This window comes from Saimiri boliviensis, chromosome 13, assembly GCF_048565385.1.
Source record: "Saimiri boliviensis isolate mSaiBol1 chromosome 13, mSaiBol1.pri, whole genome shotgun sequence".
NCBI classification, from domain to species: domain Eukaryota; kingdom Metazoa; phylum Chordata; class Mammalia; order Primates; family Cebidae; genus Saimiri; species Saimiri boliviensis.
The window spans coordinates 95,357,565-95,380,851 of record NC_133461.1 but is presented as its reverse complement, the minus strand read 5'-3'; the positions used below and the strand labels follow the sequence as shown (position 1 = coordinate 95,380,851).

General features: G+C 44.7%; 1 long non-coding RNA gene across 1 annotated transcript; it reads right to left on the bottom strand.

Annotated features, from left to right (window-relative positions):
* Positions 1 to 7,759: 7,759 nt before the first annotated feature.
* LOC141580956 (uncharacterized) lies at positions 7,760 to 22,064 on the bottom strand. The gene is made up of 3 exons (XR_012513384.1): positions 21,912 to 22,064; positions 13,542 to 13,688; positions 7,760 to 9,205 (listed from the first exon to the last, which is right to left on the bottom strand). It is a non-coding gene; the product is annotated as an uncharacterized LOC141580956 (long non-coding RNA).
* Positions 22,065 to 23,287: the final 1,223 nt, after the last annotated feature.

The following is a 23,287-nucleotide window of genomic DNA, read 5'->3' as shown; positions in this document are numbered from 1 at the left end:
GTAGTCTCGAGGCTCTCAGGGCCCCTAAACTTCATTCCCTTTAGCTCCCTCCCTGTTCCTGGAAACCTAGGGTGTGCTGTGGTGACACAGCCAGCAGGGGGTCCCCGGGCTCTCCACAGCCCCGGTCCCCGAGGGCTGAGTGCTCCTGCCCCTACCAGGACCCCAGTGCAGACTTCACTCTTCTGGGATGGTGGGGCTCTTGAACTTCTCTAGAGTCTTAGTTAGGAGAATTTCAGTCGTCTCTACATACGGGAAGCCAATGGCAGAAACTGCCACTGTGGTTCATTTAACAGTGACATCTGGAGTACGTTCTCCGCATCTCTTTTGTTTCAGGATAGTTATATGACCCATAATGTGTCTCAGGGCTCTCTCTCATGTATGCCGGAGCCTCCATGTGGGGAAGCATGCAGGTGACAGTTGTCTTCCACGTAACCCTGCCCATATTGGCTGTGGCTGCTCTCTGGGCCCGGTTAAGATCTTTGGTTGGCCTAGATCAGAGATTGCCACCCATGCCCCCAGAGCTCTAGACTGTTCCTGGAGATGGGTGGGCAGAGTTTGGGGTTATCCCGCTTCACAGGTTCACCTAAAAATCTTCTTTAAAGGAATGATTATGCTGCTTGAAGAGCAAAGACAACACACTGGGGACTGCTGCCCCAGGGGGTCTCTGGGGTCCAGCCAAAGCCTCCTTCACACCCAATCACTGAAGCCCCAGGGTAATCATTATTTTCATTTGTTTTACTTGTTGGACATCCAGGTAAGATTGCATTTGAACACAGGGTTCTGAGGGTAAAAATCATTTAAAAACATGTAGAACTACATTTATGCAGCTTCCAGCCCCCTTGAGAACCATTTCTGTATGTAGTCATGCATCTCTGTCCTTTTAACACAGTTCCCTCCCTCCTGGAAGCCAAGTAGTAAAATGGTCTATAAATAGTGGGTGGAGTCGGCTCTAGCTGTAGATAAGGCACGTGTATTAGTCCGTTTTCTGCTGCTTGTAGCAGAATGCTTGAAAGTGGGTGATATAAAAGGGATTGATTTCTCTTTTTCTTTCTTTCTTCCTTTTTTTTTTTTTTTTTTTTTTTTTTTTGATGGAGTCTTGCTCTGTCACCAGGCTGGAATGTAGTGGTATGATCTCAGCTCACTGCAACCTCTGCTTCCTGGGTACAAGGGATTCCCCTGCCTCAGTCTCCTGAGTAGCTGGCACTACAGGCATGTGTCATCATGCTTGGCTAGCTTTTTGTATTTTAGTAGATATGGGGTTTCACCATGTTGGCCAGGATGGTCTTGATCTCCTGACCTCATGATCCACCTGCCCTGGCCTCCTGAAGTGCTGGGATTACAGGTGTGAGTCACCGTGCCCAGCTGTAATTTATCTTACATCTCTGGAGGCCGAGAAATCCAAGGGGCTGCATCTGGTGAGAGCCTTCTTGCTGGTGGGGACTAGACGGTGTCCTGAGGTGGTGTAGGGTGTCACATGGAGAGGGAATGAGTGTGCTAATGTGCTAGCTCAGGTCTTAGTTCCTCTTTATAACCCACTGTTCCATTAACCCATTAGTCTATGAATGGATTAATCTACTCCTGAGGACATAGCTTTCATGATCCAATCACCTCTTAAAGGACCCTACTTTTCAATACTGCCACATTGGGGATGAAGTTTCAATGTGAGTTTGGGAGGAGACATTCAAACCACAGTAGCACTTGGTCAATGCTGTTCTTAATTCATCTCACAGGTGAGGAAGCCTCCTTGCTGGGAGCCTGTCTCTGATGTCTCCAGGCAGAGCTAGTGATACGGTTCAGCTCTGTGTCCCCACCCAACTCTCATGTTCAGTTGCAACCCCTCATGCTGGAGGTGGACCCTGGTGGCAGGTGGTTGGATCACTGGGTGGTTAGCACCATCCTCCTTCCTCACCATAGTGAGTGAGTTCTCATGAGACCTTTCCTCCTGCTCCAGCCATGTGAGATGTGCCTGCTTCCCCTTTGCCTCCTGCCATGATTACGTTTCCTGAGGCCTCCTTAGAGGTGGAAGCCACTATGCTTTAGTCCAGCCTGCAGAACCATGAGCCAGTTAAACCTCTTTTCTTATAAACTGCCTAGTCTCAGATCTTTCTTCCCTCCCACCCTCCCTTCCTTCGCTCCTCCCTCTCTCCCTCCTTCCCTCCCTTCCTTCCTTCCCTCCCTCCCTCCTTCCCTCCCTTCCTCCCTTCCTTTCCTTCGTTCTCTTCTTCCCTCCCTCCTTCCCTCCCTTCCTTCCTTCCTTCCTCTCTTCCCTTCCTTTCCTTCCTTATATTTCTTTCTTTTCTTTCTTTCCTTCCTTCCCTCCCTCTCTCCCTTCTTTCTTTTTCTTTCTTTCTCTTTCTTTCTCTCTCTCTCTCCCTCTCCCCTCCCTCCACCAGGCTGGAGTCCAATGGTACAATCTCAGCTCACTGCAACCTCTGCCTCCCAAGTTCAAGCGATTCTCCTACCTCAGCCTCCTGAGTAGCTGGGATTACAGACATGTGCCACGTCGCTCAGCTAATTTTTATATTTTAAGTAGAAACGGGGATTCACCATGTTGACCAGGCTGGTCTCAAACTCCCAACCTCAAGTGATCCACCCACCTCAGCCTCCCAAAGTACTGGGATTATAGGCATGAGCCACTGTGCTGGCCTCAGATATTTCTTTATAGCAGCGAGAGAACTAATACAGGCAGTGTTTCCCCGTCAGTGCTCCCTGAGTATCTCTGCCTTATATAAGGTGCATGATGCCATGGCTGTTTCCAAGTCAGTTTTCTTTGCTGGAGTGAGAGCGCCATGAGGGAGGGAACATCTTATTCATTCTCTACTCTGGCACCTGGAATGTGGCAATCAGTGATAGCAGAATTATGGTTCAACAAGAATGTCCCCAGCCCAATCCCTGGAACCTGTGAATATAATCCCTATGTGGTGAGAGGGGTTTGCAGATGTGATTCAGGTTAAGAATCTTGAGATAAGAAGTTTATCCTGAGGTACTCCTGAAGGTCCATCTAATCAAACAAATTCTCCAAAGAGGAGAAGCTTCCCCAGCTGAGGTTGGAGTCAGGGAACAGCACAGCAGCTGAAGAAGGTCCAGGAAGATTCGACATTTTGCTGGCTTTAAAGGTGGAGAAAGGAGCCATAAGCAAAGGCATGCAGGGACCTCTGGAAGCTGGAACGGCAAGGAAATGGGCTCCCCCGAGACCCTCTGCTTTCAGAAGGAACACATCCCTGCCAGCCCCTCTGTTTCAGCCCAGTAAGACTGGTTTTGGACTTCTAATCTATAGAACAGTAAGATCATAATTATTTGTTGTCTTAGGCTACTATGTTTGTAATAATTTGTTGCAGTAGCAAGAGAAAACTAACAGGTACAAAAACAGAGAAAATTGAACTGGATAAGAAGATAATTAGGAAGCATTCTTAGGCCGGACACAATGACTCATGCCTGTAGTCTGAGCACTTTGAGAGATCAAGACTGGAGGATTGCTTCAGTCCAGGAGTTTGAGATCAACCTGGACAACATAGTGAAACCCTGTCTCTACAAATATTTTTAAAATTAGCCAGGTGTCGTGGTATGTGCCTGTAGTTCCAGCTACTCAGGAGGCTGATGTGAGAGGATCATTTGAGCCTGGGACATTGAGGCTGATTGCACCGCTGCACTCCAGCCTGGATGACAGAGTCAGACCCTGCCTCAAAATAATAATAATAATAAAAGATTATTTTCTCATTTTATGTAGATCCACTAGGAGGAGCCCTGATCACAATATTGAAACCTGACTCCTCTTCTCAGGGGCATCTAGCTTTCTAAGTTCAGGGAGTTTTCTACAAGCATAGAAAACTGTTACTCTACAAAAAGGCCCAAGGAAAAGTTGTAACATGGTTTGTTCTGGTCATTTTTCTGCTCCCGTTCAGTATGGAATGCCCGGGCCACCTGGAGCCCTTTGCAACTCTCACACTGCTGGAACTGTGTTCTGCTTGCTGGGGCTTCTCACCTCTCCTGGGGTTCCCAAGGCAGCTCTCTGGTTCTAAGCCACCAGCCCACTTCTGTCCAATGAAAGTGACCTGGTCCTTCACTGAACTCTGGCTGGTGACCCAATAAACTACCTTCTATCTGTACCTCTGTCTCTCTCCCTCCCTCCTTCCTGAAAGTCCTTGAAAGAATGATTGCAACTCAGTAGCTCACTCGCTCGTTCATGTACTTCTATGGTCATGATCATTCATTCAGCACCTACGATGTTTCAGTTGCTCTGCCAGAAAACAAAGTCAGACAAAACCTGGCTCTGCCAGCCCAACCGCTCCATATAATAGAGGGGCTTTGGGAGGCAGGAGGACTCAAGTGTGGTGGAGGCACAAAGTGACTTACTCAGCCTTCAGCCATTCTTGGGGAAAGGGAGTGAGGATAAAAGAAAGAAACTTGACCAGAGGAGGTGACATTTGAGCTAGAGCTTGAAGCATGGACAAGAGTAACTTCTTCTAAATGGGAGTTGGACAGTGAAGATGGGGAGGAGTGGAGGGTGTACCGAGGGCAGATAATGGCAGTGGCAGCTGTAGGCAGATCTGGCAAAGTACAGTCGGATTCTTGAATAAAGATGCTTACACATCAGCCAGGGGGCATTCAGACCTGAGCTTATGTCAGGTCTGCATTTGTGTCTTAATGTGACTGTATTTGTACTTCTAAAATATCTCTTTGACAGCCATCTGGAGGCTGGGGAAATACTGTGAGCAGGAAGACCAGCTAGGAGCCTCCTACTTAAAAGTGACCTAAAAGGGGGCAGAGATAATGAAGACAGCAGGATGAATTTAAAAAGGCAGAATTTATGAGACTTTGTGGCTGGGCTCAGTGGCTCATGTCTGTAATCCCAGCACTTTGGAAGGCCAAGATGGGCAAATCACTTGAGATCAGGAGTTCAAGACCAGCCTGACTCACATGGGGAAACCACATCTCTATTAAAAATACAAAAATTAGCCAAGCATGGTGGCAGGTACCCGTAGTCGGGATGCTGAGGCATGAGAATCACTTGAACCCTGGAGGCAGAGGTTGCAGTGAGCTGAGCCTGGGTGACAGAGTGAGATTCTGTCTCAAAAAAAAAAAAAAAAAGACTTTGTAAAAATGTGGAGAGTGAGGAATAGAAGGAGATGTTGAAGCATAGAGATTCCTACCTCCACCTTGGGTGATGTTTTCTAAAGAGAGATCTTTGGCTGAGAGAGAGGTAGAGGGAGAAACACAAGAGGGGATGAATTGCAAATTGGAGATCAATCCAGTATGCAGGCAAAGAAGAGGGGAAGTCATCAGAGTGGCATAAATAAATCAGAACAAACGAGTTTATCTGAAGCGAGAAAGAAGACAGTTCAAGGAAGTGGTGGCCAGTAAATACTGAATGCCACAGAAAGGTCCTGTAAGCAGAAGAATGAAAGATGCAATTATAGGTAATGATTAGGAGTCACCAATTACACACCTTAAGAATACACTGTTTTTAGCAACGCCAGAACTTGTTACATGGGGATAAGAAAATGCAGTGGTGCTGTGATCCCACTTTTCCAAAGAGCTGCAACATCAACGATAAGGTGATAAATAGAGGGGCAGGCAGAGATGTGGAAAGGTCTTGGCTTTATTATTGTTATTATTATTTAAGAGACAAGGTCTTCCTCTGTTGCCCAGGTTGGAGAGCACTGATGCAATCATAGCCCACTGCTGCCTTGAACTCCTGGACTCAGGCCATCTTCCTATTTCAGCTTCCGCCATATCTTGGACTACAGGCACATACAACCACACCCAGCTAATTTATTTATTTGTATTTTTTGTAGCGATAGGATCTTGCTTTATTGTCCAGGCTGGTCTTGAACTCCTGGGCTCAAGCAATCCTCCTGCCTCAGCCTACCAAAGTGCTGAGATTACAGGCATAAGCCCTCATGCCTAGCCAGTTTTATGATTTTGGGAATGGTCAGTGTTGAATGCTTTGTGGACTGAGGAGAAGCAACCAGCAAATGGGATGAGATTGAATGCAGGTATATGTATTTACAACTTAAACACCCAAGGGAGAGATTTTGGTCTGAGTTCCTGGCACTACTGGTGAGCTCCTCAGGGACACTTTCCGGGGGCAGCACCCCTGAAATCCACCAGGTGGGGCACCCCCTACTTCCCCTTGCCTTAACAGACAGCTGGGTTCTGCCATGCCTTAAAGGAGGAGGGTCAGGCAAGGCTTTGATTTCTGGGAAAGCCTGCAAGGAGGAGTCGGACAGACCTGGGTATGAACCTCAGTCCTCCCAATAGTCACAGTATGCAAGATGACCTCTGAGCCTCAGTTTCCCCCTGGAGAAAATGAGGGTAATACAAACAACTATTGAGGGGCTGCCGTGAGGCTGGAAACACATGTGAACCCTCCCTCCCCACTGTTTCTGAGGTGGCAAGTGAATTCTAGGGTCCTTATTTTCACATTCATGTCCCAAAGGAGATTGCTGACCAGAGAATTCTTTCTTTCCAGAGGTTGTAGGCAGCCCTGCTTGTGTTTGCTTTTTTTTTTTTTTTTAAGATGGAGTTTCACCCTTGTCGCCGAGGCTGGAGTGCAGTGGTGCGATCTCGACTCACTGCAACCTCCGCCTCCCAGGTTCAAGTGATGCTCCTGCCTCAGCCACCCAAGTAGCTGAGATTACTGGCATCCACAACCATGCCCAGCTAATTTTTGTATTTTTAGTAGAGATGGGGTTTCACCGTGTTGACCATGCTGGTGTTGAACTCCTGACCTCAGCTGATCTGCCTGCCTCGGCCTCCCAAAGTGCTGGGATTACAGGCGTGAGCCACTGCGCCTGGCACTTGTTCTTGTGTTTCTTTGTGTCTGTGGTTCTCTGGTATGCTCATCAATGTCTGGGATCCTCCCAGCTGGGACAGGGTGCTTCTGTTTGCTACAGCTTGCCTGGTGTTTATGACAATGCTGGACAGCCTGAGTTCTCAAACACCCAGTGGAGGAATTCCCTTATTCAACAGGCTTAGGAGGGAGATGGGGACATCAGGCACAAGAAAAACAGCATGTTTCCCACTAGAAGATTCCTGGCAGGCCTTCTTTCTTAGAAAGCCCTCCCTGGTGAGTCAGTGCATTGGCCGGCCCTGACCTCCCACCAGGAGCTGGACAGAGGATTATCTTGGCACAGGCCCGGCAGACAATTTCTCTGCCTGCATGGATTTCCTGGTACCCAGTAATATTTGGCTAACCTAAACTTTTATTTTTCTAATTGAAACATTATACCATTTGTTTTAGGAACATTGCCTTTACCTTTTCTATAAGGAAAAAGTCTCTAAAACTTTCTGTATTGAAGAATTTGATTTTGGTTCATCCATGTAATGGTGGCTAGTGTTAGAGGTATGGGGAGGTCTGAGCTTCCAAAATGCTGGTTATGGCATTTGGTGGGGGGAGATGCAGTTAGCGGGGCTCTCTGCTGCTCTGAGAGTCATCTTTAAGTGCCCCAACCCCTGTAGCACCCGGCCCGAGCCTTGGACACAGAAGGTGCTCAGAAAATGTTGGATAAGCAAGTGAATACATGGGGATATGAATGAATAGATTTGACTTATTTACTCAAGTGGCAAAGAATAACATTAAGGAGCAATGGAAATGGGCTTGGAAAGAGTGATCCTGGTAGGTCATGGTGTTTGGGACAGGACAGGGTGAATACTGGCTGGCATGTATTGTATTAGTGTTGTATTAGTCCATTCTTGAATTGTTATAAAAAATACCTGGGACTGGATAGTTTATAAAGAAAAAAGGTTTAATTGGCTCACTCTATTGCAAGTTGTACAGGAAGCATGGTTGGGGAGGCCTCAGGAAACTTACAATTATGGTGGAAGGTGAAGGGGAAGCGGCATATCTTATATGACCAGAGCAGGAGGAAGAGAGAGAAGGGGGAGGTGCTACACACTTTTAAACAGCCAGATCTCACGAGAACCCATTGTCACGAGAACAGCAAAGGGGAAATCTGCCCCATGATCCCATCATCTCCCACCAGGCCTCTCCTCCAACATCGTGGATTACAATTCAACAAGAGGTGGTGACACAAATCCAAACCATAGCAGGTATATACCTAAAGTTCAGTAGCCTTGAAGCTGGCGTGTCCAGCCTTGTGAAATTCCACATGCCTGTATCACTCTCGTTCTGTGCCCATTGATAGGATATAGGAAAAATGGATTTTAGAATATTGAGAAAAAAATTCCTAGAGAGACTTCTTCCAGGGCCTATCTCTGCTTGAAGAGGCCAAATGGGGAATGATCCCAACAAAATCACTCAACAGGCTTGCTCAGCTTGGGCATGTAAACCCAGCTTTCCAAACTTGGCATTGAGAACCAAGGCATCCTGGTGATGTTTTCTGTGAATCTATTGAATTGGCTAAGGCAAAGGTTGAATAGAGCAAGTATGGTGTTAAGGGAAAAGGCTGTTGTGATTCATTTCTGGGTTTTGGCTTGTTTTTCTTGAGCCACTTCTGGGCTCAGCTCCATGGGCTGGGCTGCATACTCGGTGGCTGGATTGGTGGCGGCCACCGGGAAGCTGTGTCACTCAGCCAAGAATGTCAGCTGTGGGCATCTATAGCAGGCAGCAGCAACCTGCTTTCGGAGCTTAAGAGGATCCTTCAAACTGACCCTAGCAGCCTCGCTGGGCTCCCAGCACCATTAGGTAAGGCAGTGTCCTTGATTTCAGGGAACTCATCTCTGATTTTATTCTACTATAGCCTGGAGTATTTCAGACTTTTCAAAGTAGCGTAGAAAAACCTTACATCCTGTAGGAAAGAACAGGGTCCACTTTCTCTCTTCTTTCCTCCTAGAGTCTTAGGACTGTTTAACACTTAAGGAGGTAGAAAGATTACTGACGCCTCTTCACTTTGACTTTCTCAGCTGCCAATTCATTCTCTTGGTGCAGAAACTTGTTTTTACTGTTATGAATTGTTTTAGTACTAATACATAGCAACTTGCTTTGAGTATGGAAAAGCATGCCAATAAAAACATGCAGACATGTCTTTGATTACTTAGGGAAAATGTCAGTAGACCCAGAGGCTTCTATCATCAGGAGTCATTGGGTCTTGAGGATTCTGAGTTCTCTTCTCCAAAGCCATTTCTGAAGTATAGCAAATCTCCAGGCCGTAAGCTCAGTGAGGCTTGATAAGAAAGATCAAGAGATCCCTTTCTTCCCCAGCAATCTGGGGAGCAGTGGCCTCTTCCATTCCAAAGGCATTGCCTCGAGAGAGAGAGAGAGAAATTGATGAAAAACAGTCAAGTATACACATAAATATGAAAAACATTTAGAGCATTGGACCCAATGCCTAGTTCCAGTCCTGCAGCAGGAGAGTAAAGAATTTAGTCAGCTCTCACTGTGGGAGAAGCCCCCATTTATCTAACCAGGGAAAATGGGAGGAGGCCCATTTGTAAGAGACACTAAAGGAGAAGATTAGGAAGTCATCAGGAGGGGTTTCAGTGGACTAGACTTTGGCTTCTGTATAATGAAACTAGCATTCTTAGAGCTTCAGGAGCAAAACTCCCCACAGTTTGAACAGAATAATTTACATTAAGTCCTGCTTTACAGTAGATAACATCTGAGTGAGATTCCAGGGCAAGAGCTTAGAGTTGTCATTTAAACAAGCCAAGACTTGTCATTGAAGAATTATGTGTGCAGAGCACTGTGTTAAATACAGTAAAGAATATTGAAATGAAAAAAAATGGGGCTGGGCATGCTAGCTCATTCCTGTAATCCCAGCACTTCTGGGAGGCTGAAACAGGTAGGTCACATGAGGCCGGGAGTTCAAGACCACCCTGGCCAACATGATGAGACCTTGTCTCTACCAAAATTTCAAAAATTAGCCAGGCATGGTGGCACATGCCTATAATCCCATCTACTTAGGAGGCTGAGGCATGAGAATCATTTGAACATGGGAGGTGGAGGCTGCAGTGGGCCAAGATCATGTCACTGCATTCCAGCCTGGGCAACAGAGTTAGGCTCTGTCTCAGAAAAAAAAAAAAAAAAAAAAAAAAAGGTCTGAGCCCTCCCTTCCAGGAGCCTCAGACTGGTAAGAGAGTAAGATCTACATAAATAATCTGTTAAAGAGCAGAGTAGTTAAGACCAAGATTGAGATCCAAGCAGTGTGCTATCAAGTGCAAGACAGGGAGAGATCTATTTCATTTAGGGTGCTCTGGTAAAGCTCATTAAAGGAAATGGAATTGTAACAGGGATCTTACAGACTTTTTACCAGATTGAAGGTGGATATTAAGGTAAAATGAGTGGGACACTTGACTGGGCTACAGCATGTATAGGAGTGCAAAAAACCTGAGTAATCAAGATTAATAATATGTTAATAAAATATTTTAAAATCAAAATAAGCACAAAAAACCCCGTGGGAAACAGAACATCAGTATTTCAATAAATCCAGGATGTATTTAATGACCCTGCATTCTTGTACAAGGGAACTATTCTTTTTAATCAGCCATTGGTTCCTGGTTTCCTGCTAGGACCCTCTTTAAGGGTTGTTAGCAACCTGTGAACAGATTGGGCAATGTAGAGCTTTATATACAGTCATTTTTTTTTAACCTGTAGAGCTTTTATTAGCTTTTACACTTAATGTGGTTTGCCTGTGTCTCTACCCAAATCTTACCTTGAATTGTAATAATTTCCATTTGTCAAGGGTGGGGCAAGGTGGAGATAATTGAATCATCAGGGTCATTTTCCTCATACTGTTCTCATGGTAGAGAATAAGTCTCACGAGATCTGATAGTTTTATAAATGGGTGTTCCCTGTACAAGTTCTCTCTGGCTGACCACCTTGTAAGATGTGATTTTGCTCCTCATCTGCCTTCCATCATGATTTGTGAGGCCTCCCAAGCCATGTGGAACTGTGAGTCCATTAAATCTCTTTCCTTTATAAATTACCCAGGCTCAGGTATGTCTTTATTAGCAGTGTGAGAACAGATGAATACAACACTTGATTCCAAATATGAGAGCATATTTTGAGAAGTGCATGTCGGGGTGTGTATCTTTCCTTTTGCCTGGACTCCAGCGTGGCTCAACACAGCACTGGCCAAATTGGCAAAAAGGGAGGCCTTGTGGAAGAAGAATAGCTTGAGCAAAGATAGGAGACCCTGGGTAGGTCCTGACCCACAAGGGTTATGAATCACATGCTTGAGAAGTTGTAATGAGAGAAAAGTCTGGAAGTTTTAGAAGCAGTGAGATTGTGGAGGGCTTTGGATACCATTTTGAAGATGTTTGGAATTAATAGTGTGGATACTTTCGGTAACATAGAATGTTTTTGAACAAGGATTCTGAGCACACACACACCTGAGGCCAGTCTATGGCTAGTAGGGATCATCTATTGGAGAGTGTGAGGCAGGAAAGAGAATTGCTGGGGAAAGCAGCAACTGGCATTGAGCGGGAGAAATGGAAGAGCCCTCCTAGCCAGGCAGAGGGTCTCAGGCTTAATAGATTGTGCTGTTCAGCATATAGTTATAAGAGACTTCTTCAGCTGCTGCTTCAATAATCTAGGAAGCTTTGCTGAGTGCTTCCTGTAGATAAGGAACTAACATTCACTCGAGGACAGGAAATGCATTGTGGTGCTTTTTCCCAAGGAGGACACGGCAGCCCCACTAAATTAGGTATCCTGTCTAATGGTCTCACACCCTTATTTTCATCAGCTGCTGTGATCTCTGGGCCACCTAAATTTCTAAGTGGAGGTACAGTGAGTTCCAAAGAAGCCAGTCCTTTCCTTGTCTGCTTAGAGCTGTGTTGCTGTAAATTTCAGAGACAGAGTCAACATTCCATCTGGGATGGAGGGGAGGAGTGGGAAACCAGCCTTCAACAACTTTTTTGGGGTGTTTTTTTTCTCTCATGTTGTAGTAAGCACACTAAGAAAAGATAAAGCTTTTGCAGATGTGAGCTGATTGGAGAGGAAAATTTGTTTTGTAAAATACACATATTGTTAAACCTCACTAATTCTGTTTTAATTTCCTGAGAAATCACAGTTGATCTGATGAGGAATGATTTGTGATTGATTGTAAAGGAAGGTTGGTGCTTGCTGTTGTTAAAGGAAAAACAACAGCTGTATTAAATTTAAGAGTTTGAATAGAGCAAAGAACAATTCGAGAATCAGGCAGCCTCTGGAGCCAGAATGGACACAGAGACTCCAGTGCAGCCACGTGGTGGAAGATTTGTGGACAGTAAGAAGAAAGTGATTTACAGAGAACAGAAGTGAGGAAAAGAAACAGGTGGATTGGTTACAGCTTGGAGTTTGCCTTATTTGAACACAGTTGAAATAGAAGGCCACATTTGATTGGCTAGAACTCACTGATTGGCACAGAGTAGGCTACAGTCTGTTTATACCTCCATTTAGGTTATAATTCATGATGTACAGAGAAACCTTTAGGCTGAACATAAAATATGTAAGGCCAAACTTGATTCAATACTGGGAAGAAGTAATGTAAATACAATGGCAGGTTGGAGATTCAGGGTACTTCAGAGGCATGAAAAGCTCACCTAAGCATTTTCAAGAGTAGGAAAAACCCATTAAAATCCAACCAAGTTAACAATTTCTGTTTATACGTTAAAGACTCAAAAAGAGTTCTCTCAGATGATATGTTTAGGAAATGATTCTAGTTAGAATACAATCTTAAAAATATAAAACGAGATCTCTTGAATTCTACTCAAAAACATACTTTCACAAATGTAGACAAACTTTTCCTCAATTGGTCTAAAATGCTGAACTAGACTGAATGAGACAAATCCCTATCTGAGTGTCAGTTCCCAGCAAGGATGCTAAAGTGGGTACGACTTTGCTCTCCAGGAGAGGGCGCTATCCTGTTGGGAAGTCGAAAGTAAGAGAAAAAGAAGTTACTCAGCAAACCACTTGAAATATTATCTGCCTTAGTCAGCTCGGGCTGCCATAAGAAAATACCGCAAGTTGGGATTCACATGGAGAGATGAGTCTCAGCCAGGGTGAGCAGACGTGTGCCCACTGATGTGACAACATGGCCACTGGCATTTGGAGGGCCCCAAGGAATCCCAGAGGCCCTTTCCATGACTTGGGGAAGTTTTACTAAGGGGCTTGGCTTCAGAAAGCTAGATCCAGTTATTTTGTTTTTGTTTTTAATGTCGTATCTCCTCTAATTCCCTTTACTCTGGACCCAGTTTCGAGGTGGTTGCCAACGAGGCCTTCAGGTCTATGTTTAATGTTTGCTTTGTAGAAAAGGTCACTGGAATGCATCAACTCTAGATTCTAACTCATGGAAAGTGGAAAATCTGTGCTGGGGTGTAAGCAGACTCCAGAGATGATCAGACAAGGCAAAGTAAACTGGCCATGTTTGCTAACAACTACCCGTGCTCTATCCAAAATAGAGCACGACATGATGTTGGCCAAAACTGTTGTCCATCACTGTGGTGGCAATAATATCCAACTGGGCACAGCATGTGGAACATACTACAGAGTAGGCACACACTGCTACCACTGATCAGGGTGATCATAGCATCATCAGCAGTGTGCCATGACAGATTGGTGAAAGGTAGACCATGACAAATTCTTCTTGAAAAAAACTTACCAGAGCTTATTTTTTAAAAAAAGCAAACTAGACTGGGTGTGGTGACTCATCCCTGTAATCCCAACACCTTGGGAAGTGAGGTGGGCAAATCACTTGAGGTCAGTGGTTCAAGATGAGCCAGGCCAACATGATGAAACTCCATCTCAACTGTAAAGACAAAAAATTTAGGTGAGTGTATTGGTGCACACCTGTAATCCTAGCTACTCTGGAGGCTGAGGAAGGAGAATTGCTTCAACCCAGGAGGCTGAGGTTGCAGTGAGCTGAGATCACACTGCTGCACTCCAGCCTGGGTGACAGAGCAAGACTTTGTCTCAAAAACAAACAGAAACCATAGACTGGATGGCTAACACAACAGAAATGTATTGTCTCACTGTTCTGGAAACTGGGAGGCTGAGAGCAAGGTACCAGCATGGCTGCATTCTGGCGAGAGCCCGCCTTTCTGGCCTGCAGATGGCTGCTACCTCTTCACCTGCTCCTGTGGGCTTTCTTTGGTTCATGCTCCTGGAGAAAGGGAGGGAGAAAGCTCGCTGGTATTCCTTCTTATAAGGGCATTAAGTCCATCAGACCAGGATCTCATCCTCCTGACCTCATTTAATTCTAATCACCTCCCAAAGGCTCCATCTCCAAATATCATCACCTTGGGTGTTGGAGCTTCAGCATACAAACTTGCCGAATGGGGGACAGAAGCATTCAGCTCATAGCATTACCAAAGTTTACAATGGTGGGAGATTGATTGAAGTGACAAAGACTGAACATTTCTGAAACAGTTTAAGGGAAGAAGTCAGCCCAGGAAGGTGCTGTGGAAGCCAGAGTTTGGGCTGCACTCCTTAAGAAGGGGTTGGGCTTCAGCTGGGCAAAGAAGCTTAGGAATGTGTCTTGGTAAAGACAGAAGCAGGCATGTTGAGAAAAGCACAGATATGCCAGGGACGTGCAGGCCATGGACAGAAAAGGGGGCGGAATGGCAGAGTGGAAAGCCACCAGGAAAGAAGAGTCAGGTTGAGCAGAAAAGGGAGGAAGAGGTGGCTGGGTCTGGGTTAAGGTCAGGGGAAGCTGGCTTCCATCCTGTTGATAGAAGGGAAGGAAGCATACAGAGCTAGTCGTCCAGGAAGATGATTGGGCAGGGCCATCTAGAGTAGATGGAGGGGGCACCAGGAGGCAGGCAGACTGGTAAAGAGGCTGCAGCACTCTACCCAACCCAAGCAAGCCAGAGATCAGGGTCTTGGATTTTGCCTGCCACTGCTTTTGCCATAAGTAGCTGGTGGTTCTGGCTTCATTTTCTCTCTCAGAGTTAAAGATGTTGCATGATTTGGGGGCATGTGCAGATGTACAAGGGCCTTTTTCAAAATCCTTGTCTTATTTGGAGTAAGGAAATCATAGAATAGCAAGAAGAGTTCCAAGAAGACGCCTCAAGCCTAGAGAGACCATGAGCACATACCTGAAAGTGTCAGAGACATAAATTACAATGAGCTAATACTGAATGAGAGATTGAGATGAGATCACTTGCAAAAGAACCTGCTGGGGAAAATCTATGTTCTTTTGACCAGCAGGAAGCATGGAGACATCTAGTACTGCTACGCCTTCTACCCTACATGCAGGGGAAGTGAGCTAGAGGAAGCATAGGGAATTGAACTGATTTTGTAAGATTTACTTTTCCACTAAAAATCAAAACAACGCTCACTTTCTATCCAAACAGGGTATCTCTGGACAGTTCTCTGAAAATCATTTCACAACTCGCATTGCTGGGCCAAATGCCTAAAATATATGACTATTTCTCCTCTGAGGGCCCTGGTAAAGGAATTTGATTACATTTGGCAAAGAAAGCTAGAGACACATCCTTGTATGTGAAAGACGGCCTGATAAAACTATATTAGCCAAACTCCCCACATAGGTCATAAGCCCAAATCAAGAGCAATCTTAAGCCGTTGGCAAGCAGTGTCTGCTTTAGTTTTTCCTACCAGAGTTTGTTTCTTCAGAGTCCTACAGACGGTAAAGATATGGTGGCTTTTGACCCTGAAGCTGATGGTCCCTGGAATGTGGTCCATGGTCAAGTGAGCCTTGTTCTGCAAAGCCCCAAGATAGAAAGCTAGCTGACAAGCCACCTGCAGCCCAGATCTTGGGTACAGCCCACAACTTGATCTATTAGGGAAATAGCATTGTAATATCCTGTTCTATTGTGCATCAAGTTGTGTTCAGATAAAGAATGAGAGTTCTGTTTCTGGCAGTCTCTCTGGAAGGATCTTGAGCCACATTCAGTCTTGAGAAGAAGAATCATAGCACATTCTAGAACCTCCTGTCTTCTCAAGTGTCAAAGGCAAACTTTAAACCAGAGAGAGGGTCTCGTTTGGCCTTGAGAGAGATGGAGATTTTGTACAGGATGTGAATGTGGAAGCCTCTAATGGGAAATAATACTAATAACATCTTAAATGTATGTGGCACCTTATAACATATAGAAACCCCTTCATTTGATCCAATATGAACTGGCCGGGTATCATTCACTCTACTTTGTAGATGAAGACACAGACATTCCGGGAGGCTCAGCGTTCTGCTTGGGCCACATACTGAATGAGTGGCAGAGTCAGAATGCAACTCCCCATCTTTTGGCTCCCCTGCACAGTACTTTCTGAACACCAGAAAGAAGGCTCTGTTAAAGGAACATATTTACTTGTCTGAGTAAATAACCTGTAGAAATAGTGGTTATAACAGCCATTTTACCTGATTTTTATTCAGTTGACAATCGCCATTTATGATAAAAGTCAAAAGATGCTTGTTTTGTTTTGTTTTGTTTTGAGACAGAGTTTTGCTCTTGTTGCCCAGGCTGGAGTGCAATGGTGTGATCTCAGCTCACTGCAACCCCTGCCTCCTGGGTTCAAGTGATTCTCCTGCCTCAGCCTCCCAAAGTAGCTGGAATTACAGGCACCCACCACCATGCCCAGCTAATTGTTTTTGTATTTTTAGTTGAGACAGGGTTTTACCATGTTGGCCAGGCTGGTCTTGAACTCCTGACCTCAAGTCATCCAACTGCTTTGGCTTCCCAAAGTGTTGGGATTACAGGTGTAAGCCACCACGCCCAGCCAAGGTGCCTGATATTATGCTACTTCTAGTGCAAGTCGGAGATGAGGAAATGAGACAAGTTCTGAGCTCGGTTGCAGCCAAGGTCATTCGTTACTTTGCCATTCTACTTTTTAGCAAAAGTTATCCTTCAACTCCCCCTTTCCACTCCAAACATGCAAAACATACCTCGAGTTGTTTCTAAATCATTTACCTATACGAAAGCTCATTCACATTCCCCCCAGGCCCTGAGACTTTGGAGGAGGAAGGGTTGGCAGGGAGAATGTGTAGCCTTTCATCTCATTTCCCTTGCTGAGTTCATGAGATTTGTTTCTTTACAGGGAGCTCTGCTTAAATCTCCAGCCTGGAAACATATGTTCTAGCAATCCATTCTCTAGCATAAACTTCTACCAAAAACAAATCATAAATACTCTAAGGTTGTCACAGCGACATTTTTTGGTGGGTGATACTCATTTTCTTTTAGAATTTGCAAGTGGAAGAAACTTAAAATATTCAAGTCATGCAGTTATCTCTGGACCAGATTTTGTCTTAGAACATTTAACTCCCCATTTTGAGTTATGTTAGCATAAGTGTGTGTGTGTGTGTGTGTGTGTGTGTGTGTGTGTGTGTGTATGTATATGTAGGTAAATACAATTTTAGAAAACAAAACCTAACATTTGTGAGAGTTGTTGAGAATGTTGGTCAACATATGCAAGTTAACTTCCTGGTGGAGTCACTAAGTTAATGGAATTGGAATGAGTGACCAATAGGCTAAATAAGAACTTGGCGTCACCCACTACTGTGTTTCTCAAAGTTTTCTCTCCATAACCTCTTCAACAAGGGGACATAATGATCTTATAATCTGCTTCTGTATTAGTTGAAAATTTAAAAAATGATTGCCATTCATGACGAATTTAATAAAAATAGATCAGAGCAAATGAAAGCTCTGCTTTGATTTCACACGTCATGTCACCCCTATGCCTCATGGGACAACAAAATCCTAGCCCAGCCCAGCTTTGTATTATAGAGGAAACCAGCCAAGAGAAGGGAGGTGGCTTGACAGTCAGTGTGACCAGTAGAGGCCTGAAATGGAATCGGAACACCTGAATTTTAGGTACAGATGCTCACTTTAGCCTGTAGGACCTCCTAAAGGCTTCTGTTATAGCTGTTTTTATTTTGTTTTGTTTTGTTTTTTTAAAGCTTTTATTTTGCCTCTTTTTATCAAACTATGTCAAGATCAAGACATGTCATGGTTATAAAAGCTACTTGTGGAAGTGATAGCCTGCATGCATGGGGCTGAAGGATGCTTACTGTTACTCTAACAGAAGAAATGGATTAAATCGTTGTCTCTCCAATGGAGGGATTCTCAGTACATTTGATTCTGGAGACCTCCCCGCCACCCCATAGTTGATCAGCTTTCTATGACCGACCCTATTCTAGCTTCCTTTCTGTGGCTGCCAGCACTTTCCAGGCCCCTAAACTCACATGTTCTTTTCTCTTAGGACTCCTAAAATTCTCAGCACAAGGTAAATAACTTAGAAGTGGGTAAAGTCACTTGTAAACACATGCACTTACAGGGTGTGGGCAAGGCCACTTGAGGCCCAGGTGAGACAAAGGGCCACACAGAATGGGGCAATTTCCCACTTCCTGTCCTGAACCCCAGGCCTTCAGAAAACCAGGAAAACAATCAGCAGGGACACCCCGTAGGATGCAGGGTTAGAGAGGCAATTTTCAGGCATTTGCAAAGGCAGAAGAGGTGGCAAGGGCCTCTTGCAAATGTGGTTGTCAGAGGCAGATCTCCAGGAGGAGATGGCCTCAATAGAAGAGTATCCACGTGTGGTGATGCATGTCCAGCTACTAGGGAAGCTGAGACCGGAGGATTGCTTGAACCCAGGGTGAACTAGGGAACCTGAGACCGGAGATTTGCTTGAACCCGGGGTGAAGCTGCAGTGAATTATGATCGCAACACTGCACTCCAGCCTGGGTGACAGAAAGAGGACATGATTCTTCCTGAAGCTTATTTATTTGAGATGGATTGTCACTCTGTCACTCAGGATGGAGTGCAGTGGCATCATCTCTGCTCACTACAACTTCTACCTCCTGGGTTCAAGGAATTCTCCTGCCTCAGCCTCCTGAGTACCTGGGACTATGGGCTCGTGCCACCAATCCTGGCTAATTTTTGTATTTTTTTTTTTTCTTGGAGAGAAATGGCATTTCATCATGTTGGCCAGGCTGATCTCTAACTTCTGGCCTCAAGTGATCCACCTGCCTCAGCCTTCCAAAGAGCTGGGATTACAGGCATGCGTTTAGAAGGGTTTTGATTCCATGGCCACATCTGACATGATTGGAACTCACGAAATAAAATAAGAATTATTGACTCTATGTCAATACAAATCAACAAGTGAATAATTAAATAAATGAAGGGAGGCTGGCCACTATGGCTCACGTCTGTAATCCCAGCACTTTGGGAGGCCAAAGCAGGCAGATCACCTGAGGTCAGGAGTTCATAGACCAGCTGGTTTCAAACATGGGGAAACCCTGTCTCTAAGAAAAATACAGAAGTTAGCCAAGTGGCACATGCCTGTAACCCTAGCTACACAGGAGGCTGACTCAGGAGAATTGCTTGAACCAAGGAGGTGGAGGTTGTAATGAGCTGAGATCACACTACCGCACTCTAGCCTGTGTGACAGAGCGAGACTCGGTCTCAAACAAATGAAGGGAAAGAAAAAGCTTTTTCTTTGTGTAGAATTCCGACAACTAAATACAAAATGGCTAATAAAATAGAACATCACCTTTAGGCAAACACAACAGTGATAATTGTTGCAGGCAAGAATCATTAATGTAAGCTAAACTTAATTGACAAAGATATCATGAGAACATGGTCTTTGCATGTTCTCAAAGGATCTAGTTATTAAGTACCAAAGGGAAAATATTAACTTTACAATGGAGAAACACAACCTTAATAAGTGATTCAAGTCACTGTCACCAGTAAAGGGACAAAGAGATATCATGTGTCTCCTTATATGATGTCCTGACACAGATAAAACAGTTATTCGGTGCTATTCTTACTTGAAATGGAAAGCCTGAACACAAGTCATGAGAAAACACCCGATAACCTCAAACTGAGGGACATTGGGCAACATAACCAATCAGTACTTTTGAAAAGTATCAGGATCATGAAACCCAGAAAGATTGAGCAACTGTTTTGGATTAAAGACAACCAAGCAGGCCAGGCACAGTGTAATTTCAGCACTTTGGGAGGCCAAGGTGGGCAGATCATGAGGTCAGAAGTTCAAGACCAGCCTGAACAACATGGTGAAACCTTGTGTCTACTAAAAATACAAAAATTAGCTGCACATGGTGGTGTGCACCTGTAATCCCAGCTACTCAGAGGCTGAGGCAGGAGAACTGCTTGAATCTGGAAGGCAGAGGTTGCAGTGAGCCGAGATTGCACCACTGCATTCCAGCCTGGGAGACAGAATGAGACTTCAACTCAAAAATAAAATAAAGACAAGCAAGGAGAAATAACAACAAAGTACAATACATGATTCTGGTTTGGATCCTGGACCAAAAAAAAGTGACATTAGTGAGACATCAGTAGATTCTATAACTATTACTTATACCTGTGTTGATTTCATTGTGATCATTGTACTGTGATTATATAAGATGTTAACATTCGGGGAATCTGGGTGAAAGTACACTAGAATTCTTTGTGATATTTTTGCAATTTTTGTGGAAGTCTGAAATTATTTCAAAATGAAAAGCTTGAAAAGGCAAAAAAAAATTTTTTTAAAGAACCCCACATACAAGTACTCATGAGATTTCCAGGGTTTCAGAAATAACTGGGAGTTTGGTGGAAGAAGGTGAGAAGGTCTTCAGTGAGGTGTGGGAGAACAAGCAGGTACCAAAAAGAGAAGCTAATATCTATTATCACTGGCTACAAAGTTAAATATAGCATTTTTCATTCACATCACCTTTATGTGGCTATTTGGGGGTTAAGTAGAATGGTGCATATAAAATGCTTAGAGCAGTCATTGGCCCAGAGTACATGCCTAATAAATGCTAGCCACTGTTTTGTTATCTCCTTGGTTGCCATCCTGGTTGTTATAGGTCTTGAAGCCTAGGAGTACGCTGGTTACGCATATATTCCACTTGGAAATGTTCACATCTGCACTTCCGTTCCCTCAGGTACAGACTCAGTTTGACTCTGATATGGTTTGGCTGTGTCTCCACCCAAATCTCACCTCGCATTGTAGCTCCCATAATTCCCTCATGTTGTGGGAGGGACCCAGTGGGAGGTAATTGAATTGTGGAGACGGTTTCCCCCATACCGTTCTTGTGATAGTGAATAAGCCTTACAAGATCTGATGGTTTTATGAGAGGAAACCCCTTTAGCTTGACTCACTCTTCTCTTGTCTGTTGCCATGTGAGCTGTGCCTTTCACCTTCTGCCGTGAGGCATACCCAGCCACCTGAAATTCTGAGTCCATTAAACTTCTTTCTTTTGTATATTGCCAAGACTTCAGTATGTTTTTATCAGCAGTGTGAAAATGGACTAGTATAAACTCTTACTCAACTCCACCATTATTTGTTAGGAAATTAAATATAGGAGTTATTGATGTATTTTTTTTTTCAATAAACATGTCCTTAGAAATATCTAAGGACTCCAGAATTAGCAAATGAATTTGATCTTACTAAACCTTGGATAGAGGGGCTTGTGAGTTGAGACACAGCTAAATCAGTGGTGAAAAAAGGAGAGACACTTTCCAGAAAATGAGGGTAACTCAAAGAACATCAAATCATTCTCTTCAAAGTGGCTTCTTTAGAGAGTTCAAATGCCCACGTTTAAGGTGGCAGCATCGTTACGCAGCCCCCAGTCCCACGTTCCAGTGTTTGCTGTCTGTTGTAGACTTACTAGGGAGACAAATCACTTAATCTTGACAGTACAAACAATACTAGAAATAATCAGCAAGGATTAAGGGCTCTAGAGCAGGTGTACACTGAGATAGTCTGCTGTGAAGCAGGCCATATTATCACCCTATCTATATAGGGGTGCAGCAGGGTTCTTTCCCTACTAGCATACCAGCTATAAGCCACCAAGTGAGGGCAGCTGGCATGCACCCTCAGATAGGGTGACTTCTCCCACACAGCCTTGCTGGCATCCAAACAGGTTGGACAGAGCCACTGTTCACTCTACTCCACCCCCTTCTCCCTCTGTGCAGCCTTGGCTCCCTGCTAGGGAAGTGCCAACCTCACGAGTCCCTGTCCAATTGTGCAACACCATTTCCACTGCCCCTTCCTCCCCGCCCCAGTCCTTGCCTACCTTCAGTTCCTGCCTTTCTGTCTGGCACGCTCATGGAACCAGTTCGGTGCATCAGATGCCGTCTACTCAGCAGAGATGAGGGTGCCAGAAGAGCCCTGAACACCCCCCACCATTGCCCCCCAAAATAACCTCCCACACACTCCTGTTTGCTGATCTTTGAAATTCTTTAGCAGCAGATAATGCCTTTGTCCAGGAAACAGAGAGACATGGGGGAGGAGGCCATGGCTAAAAGAACAATGAATTTAGAGGACTTGGCTGTTTATCGCTTGTGCTTGTGAGACTCATTTAACTCTTTCAGAGTCAGGTTTGCTTGCCTAAAGGGGAGGACGGTAAAACTTGCTCTGGATGTCCCAGAGCTTTGACGGTTTAATGACCTAACACACATGGAGCTGTTGTGTGCATGGCAGATGGCCTCACTGTCATGAGACAAGGTGATTGATCGCACTCTTTCCAGGGGGAGGAAATACAGTGAGATTTTAAAATGGATTAAAATCAATCCAATGGAATGGAGAACTGGATGCTGACTGCTATACCTAGGGTTATAGTTGACATATAAGTATGAAATTTTAAAAAAGACTGAAAGGTTTTTAAATCATGAAACAAGATGTGTGTATTTCATAGGTGCCACTTCCAAAAGTGCTTTGTAGTTGATTATTTTCTCCTGCCTCCCATGACACTTGGATGAGAAACCAAGAAGATAAGATAAAAGCAGATTTCCCCGGGTCCCAGCTTCTTGAATCTCTTGTTCACGTTTGTGAGATGCCAGGTAATTTTTAGGCCTTAATTCCTGCAATAAGATGCTCAGAAAGGAAGTAACAGGTATTAATCAGGGACCAGCCAGGGGACAAAAATCATACAGATACTTGAATGTGGAATGTTTACTATAAAGAATTATTCACTGGAGCAAGACATTGAGGTAGTGGGGAATTTGTCAGTAATGAGGAGAGGAAATCCCAAAGAATATAGGATTTGCAGCTACAGAGAACAGTTGCTATCCCTAAAGCTGAGACCCAGACTTCTTGCAGAGCCCAGCCGTGGCTCACTGCTCAGCCACCAAGTTGCAGAGGTGCCATGTTGGCAGAAGAAATCTGCCCTCTGAGGTGCCAGGGAGAACTGTTCATAGGGAGGTGAAAGGTCTCAAGACTCCCTGCAAGTTTCCTGAGGAGGTGCCGAGGCCCTGCAGGAGCTGGGTACAGAGGTGGTTTCTCATTGCTGGGCTCAGACATTGAACAGACTGTGTATTGCAAGAACCCAGAGAAGAGAGTGCTCTGGAACCCAGAAGAGAGCAACCCCTTCTGGAGGCAGTGTTCTTCCAATACTCATATGTCACTTATATCTCTTATTTTTAATTATCAAGTGACCTTTTGTGAGCTCAG